This window comes from Sciurus carolinensis, chromosome 11, assembly GCF_902686445.1.
Source record: "Sciurus carolinensis chromosome 11, mSciCar1.2, whole genome shotgun sequence".
Lineage (NCBI taxonomy): Eukaryota > Metazoa > Chordata > Mammalia > Rodentia > Sciuridae > Sciurus > Sciurus carolinensis.
The window spans coordinates 29,406,364-29,412,295 of record NC_062223.1 but is presented as its reverse complement, the minus strand read 5'-3'; the positions used below and the strand labels follow the sequence as shown (position 1 = coordinate 29,412,295).

General features: G+C 38.1%; 1 pseudogene; it reads right to left on the bottom strand.

Annotated features, from left to right (window-relative positions):
• Window positions 1-4,300: 4,300 nt before the first annotated feature.
• LOC124959378 (olfactory receptor 4C46-like) lies at window positions 4,301-5,251 on the bottom strand (annotated as a pseudogene).
• Window positions 5,252-5,932: the final 681 nt, after the last annotated feature.

Below are 5,932 nucleotides of genomic sequence, written 5' to 3'. Positions count from 1 at the left end.
TTTTTGTGGTATTGGGAATTAAACCCAGGTCCTTGTGCATGCAAAGCAAGCACTCTACCAACTGAGCTATATCCCCAGCACCCACTGTAGGGTCTTAACCACAAAGGAAGAGCAATCACAGAATTCTTCAAGAATATCAGGGCTTCCTTCAGAAATTTATTTCTCATAGGAGTGATTAAATGTGTGTCTTCTGAACTTTTCCAGGGTGGTCAAGTAGGTCCTAAATGAAAAATCATGCTACATTCCACTTTTTCTTAGACTTTGAGTCCCTTTCTCACTGTTAGACCAGGGAAAGTTCAGAATTTCTAGTTTACTCATGAGCACTATTTTAGTGTCTGTTTTTCTATTTTTTTCTTTTTCTTTTTCTTTTCTTTCTTTCTTTTTATTTTTTTTTTAAGAGAGGAAATATTTATTTTGGCTCACAGTTTCAGGGGTTTCAATCTATAATTCACTGGCTCCATTATTTGTGGGCCTGTGGTAAGGCAGTACAACATGGTGGAAAGGCATACAGAGCAAAACTGTTCACATCATGGAGGCCAGGAAGCAGAAAGCAGTTGGGGATCTAAAATAAAATACACCCTTCAAAGGCACACCCCCAGTGACTGACTTCCTTCAACTGTGTCCACCTGCTACTAGCCCATTCAAGTATGAACTTATTAAGGAATTACTCCATTGATGAGGTTAGTGCCTTCCCGATCCAAACACTTCCCAAGGGCTCTATCACTGATCATTGCTGCTTTGGAGATGAAGCCTTCAGCAAACTTGACTTTGGGGTACATTCTAGATGCTTTAAAAAGAAAAACAGGTTTTCTTAATAGGGTCTTTTTTGTTGCATCCAACTAACTGAACCAAGTCCTTCTCTACTTCCCTGAGATAAAATACTGAAAAAAGAATCTTTGCTAAATAAACCTATATCATTTGACCTCATCCAACTTTATGTTTGTTCCACTGTTACCCCATCTTCATAATATGTACTACCACACATGTTCCTATAAATAAGTTACAAATTTTATGTAACCCATTGGATTCCAGTGTGTCTATTCATGAGTCACACTTTGTAGCTTAGGTTTCTTTTTTAATTTGAGTCTAGATGTAGGTCTAGGAGTCAAAGGGTGTGGTGGATGTTAATCCAGAGTCAGAATTATCTTGCAGAGCATCTGCCTCAGGGGAGATGAGGAGTTTCTTTAGGGGTGGGTAGAACACCTACTGGTGTAGGGATGCACTTCTACTGGAGTTGGAGAAACTCCTTCCATGTAGGAAGACTCATAGTTCTCTGTTCCATCTTCTCAGTTCCCTCATCCATCTAGTGACAGAAGAGTCATGATTGAGTCATGACTCTTCTTTCACTCTTCCTCAGTTATTTCTTTTTTATGACTTATAAATATTTGGGGAACTATCTCATTTTTTCCAAATCAGTTTGTGTTCTATAGATGCAGAACAAGAGGTGAGAACTTTTATGAAGGTGATGTATGGAGGCAAAGACTTAGAGAAGCTGATGAGTTAGGGAAGGGAAGTCCATTGTGTAAAGTGAAGTCTGGCTTCATCTGGGAAACCTGTCAGCTCTGGAGTGTTCACTGTACTACACTGCTAACTCCATGTGGAGGCAGGAACCCAACTTTCATGGTCTTGTTACAGTCCTTTATTGTGAATTTTGGGGTCCAAACATGGGGGGGACATAATCCCTGGGTTGTAGCTTCCCTTTCATTTTGTGAAATTACCTGGAAGAGATTAAGACTGTGAACTGTTACCATCCCAGACTCATGCTAGCTGTGTGGGGCCCTAAGGCCTTGTAAGAGGAGATCTGAGGTGGATTCAACAGTCCACTGTACTTCCTACACAGCAGGACCAGTGTTGAGTCCACAGTCTTTCACACTCTCGTCATTACAATATTCCTCTGTTAACCTGCTGTCAATCTTCGTCTCCTTCAAGTTGTTTCTCTTACTATAACTTGAGTTATCATTGTGGAACTAAAATCTAGCCATGTCACTCACTGGTTTAAAAGTACTTTCAATGTTTTCTCCACGGTCTTCATCATTAGGGTTTGACAGGATTATAGGAGCCTTCATGATCTTCCCTATGATTGCCTCTCCAATGTTAGGAGTCATAATTTACCTTCATAGTAGCTTAGTGTGCAACTATAATAGCTTAGTGGCTCACACCTATGGTGTTTCAATGAATAATTTTTTATTTAATAATCCCAATCATGTGCAGTTTATTAGTGTTCTTGCATGGTCTTTTATGCCTCCTGACTCCTGTTGCCTATTACATGTCCTAGGAATGCTTTGAATCAATTTCTCGTCTTTGTACTCTACTGATCCCGTTCTATTCTGTGGGTGCCATTTTTTTATGTGTTTCCATCTAGGAATACTTTCCTGACCCTCCTCTTCAGAACTTTGTTCAGTGGTCCTCCAATGTGCTTTCACCACATCCTTTCCATTTTACCATATATAACTCTCAAAAATAAGGTTCTACACTCTCCTTGGAGGCTCTCAATAGATCCTTAGCTCTGTGAAGGATGTAGCTCTCTTGTAGGTATCTTTTCATTCACCTGAAAAGCTTTCAAAATATCAATATTTCTTTGGCTCAAACCTATGTATGGCAAGAAGTAAATGTGAAATATTTTTGAAATCTCTTTTTGTATAAGCAGAGTTACTTAAATTTAAAAATAGCATTTAATAATAAAATGTGACCACCACATAACAGAAAAATCATAAATACTCCACACCCATAGGAGAATGAAATCTTGTTGAGAAATATTAAAGTAAAATATATGTTCCTAAGGTGAGAAACACATTTAAAAATTTCTCATTCCTCATATTAAGTAAAAGTAAATATGCAATGAGGTTCCTCTAAGAGGTCTATCAGGGATTCTCCTAGTCTGAGTGAGATGAAGGCAGAAAAAAAAATCCCTTGTCTCTCTTACTCTTTCCTACAGTGTATTTAATTTATTTATGTTATTTTATACATTTAATCTTTCATTCAATACTTATTTGGTGTCAGACTTTGGAATGTTCTGGAAATAATTTTTAGCAAGTAAGCAAGAATTTAACTATGTATTTAGTAAATAGAGTTCCTGCCTGACATTCAAGTTTTTTATATTTTTAATAGTTCATTTTGATAGGTTATGAGTTTAGGGTGACCTTAGCACTACAGAACCCCTCTGAAGATCACAAGAAATGTAGAAATTTCATTGAATCTTTGTTACTCACCACACAGAGATTAAATGCTCCATGTGTTTTCATGTTCTGAAATCCTTAGGTACTGTAATATTACTGGAAAAATAGGAACATCAGTTGTGATATGCATATTAATAAAAATATTAAAGAAAGCTGTTCAATTATTAGTTATGATCACTTAGTATATATAATGTGCATGGCACAGTTTTGTCTGCATTGAAACATGTTTACTTATATGATCTTTTTCTCATCATTTCCTGGCAGTATATCATAGGAGTTAAGAGCATGCTCTGGAAAATCATGAGCTTTGTGGTTATGGGATCATCACTGTATCTATGTTGACAGCTTCCTCATTCACCAGTATCTGCACAGGTAAAATAGAGATAATAACAGTTGCTTTAGTCAACTTTAGCATGGTTATGACCAGAGTACTTGACAAAAACAACTTAGAGGGGGGAATGTTTCTACTGTGGGCTCACAGTTTGAGAGGTCTCCATCTGTAGGCATCTGACACTACTGATCTTGTCCCAAGGCAGCACAGCATGAGGGAAGGGCCCATAGGAGGAAAGTCAGCTCATGGCCGGGTGGGGAGGAGACAGGCAGAGGAAAGGCTGCAGGAAAGAGGCAGCCTTCCAGGGCACATCTTCAGTGACCTCCTCCAGCCAAGCTCCTCCTGCCTACAATTACTACCCAGTCAGTCCATTCAAACTAGGATAACCTATCAGTTCACTGCCCTCATAATCTAATCATTTATCTCTGATATTTCTACATTAACAGGTGCTTTGTGGACACACCTTGAATCCAAATCATAACAGCAGTGTTTATATCTCATGAGTGTTATAGAGATTATTGCCCAATACCACTATTTGTAATTATTTATTTTTTATTTTCATTAGAAGGATAGCATATGAATGCATATACACGATTGAAGCTAGAGATACAAAGCCCTGATTAAGAAGAAATTTACAAATATGAGAGAATCATCCTGGATTAGGTGTTCTCCACTATTTTGCAACCATGTATGGTTGTATCAATGAAGAATTTATGAATGACATTATGGTTTTTCTATATCCTTTAGGCATTCCTTGCTGAGATTGTTCGATATCTTTTGATCCTTTCTTCAGTTAAATCAATATTGGATTTGAGGTATCTTCATCTGAAATGACTTTGCTGCTAAACAATTTCTTAATCTTATTTTTCATCTGAGCATTTCTTAAGGTATAGATTAACGGATTTAACATAAGAGTAATCATAGTATAGAATACAGCAATGGCTTTATCAATGGGTAAATTAGTTGCAGGCCTCATGTACACAAATATGCAGAGAACAAAGAACAGGACAACCATTGCGATGTGGGAAACACAGGTGGACAGGGCTTTGCGCCTACCCTCCAGGCTGTGAGTCCTCAGGGAATGCAGGATGACCACATAGGAGACCAGCAAGAGGAGAAAGTTTAACAGGCAGATGAACCCACTGTTGGCAGCAACAAAGAGCCCCAGAGTGTGGGTATCAGTGCAGGCCAGATTGAGCAAAGGGTTCAGATCACACATAAAGTGATCTATGACATTAGGGTCACAGAAGAATAGTCGGACAATAAAGAGGAGCTGGATGGTTGTGTGGAGAAAGCCTCCCACCCACAACATTCCCACTAATAGGTGACATACTCTTTGATTCATGATAGTTGCATAGTGCAAGGGCTTGCAGATGGCCACATAGAGGTCATAGGCCATCACTGTAAGTAGAATGACCTCAGCACCTCCAAAGAAATGTTCCCCAAAGATTTGAGTCATGCATGCATGGAACAACATGGTTTTCCTTTTTTGCAGTGAATCTACCATTGGTTTAGGGGTATTGACAGATGCTTAGCAGGCATCAGTAAAGGAGAGATAGGACAGGAAAAAATACATAGGGGACCCCAACAATGAGCTGGCCATGATGGTGATCACAATAAGCATATTTCCCACCTTGCAGATGATGTATATGAGCAAGAACATAGCAAATTTGATTTTCTGCAACTCTGGATTTTCAGTAAGGCCCAGAAGAACGAACTCCATCACATTATTCCTATTCTCCATGCATTTCATGTAAAAGTTACTCAAATATCTGCAAAAAACAATCCAACTTTGAATTTGTTCAACTTCTCCATTCTAATAAGTAAATAAAGAATAGATTCTATTGATTTGTAAGAATATATGTGCAGATTTTTGTATTCATATTTTTGACTGAGGTGAAAAAAATGTTCTGAGTCTTAAAGAATACTGCCCCTCTCAGTGCAGATTCTGCAAAGACTATATATGGAAGCAAGGCCAGAGGCTGAACATCCTTAATTGTCTGAGATGGCTGAGAGACTAATTTGAATTCAGAGGCTACATTCATAGTGTCATGTAAACCCCAAATCAGAGGTAGGAGCGGAATGTGACTGCCTTTAAGGTATAACTAATGAATGTTGCCCTTTTTTCCTTAGGAAATGGGGAAAGGTGAGAGCTTAATAAGAATAGGAGTCAAGGATGATGGTAGCTTAAGGAAGGGGAAATGAGATATTACTATTGTAATTGTCATTTTGTGTCCTGGATGAAGCAGAGTGGGGTTAAGTAAGGGGTGAAAGCCAGAGATCATAATTCATGTAGCAGATTAATTAATGATAACAACTGATGTAAAGAGAAGAGGATGACACTTAGGAAAATGTAACCAATGTACAAAAGAGCAACTATAAAATAATTCATAATATTTGTTGAATGAATCTAATAACTCTATGA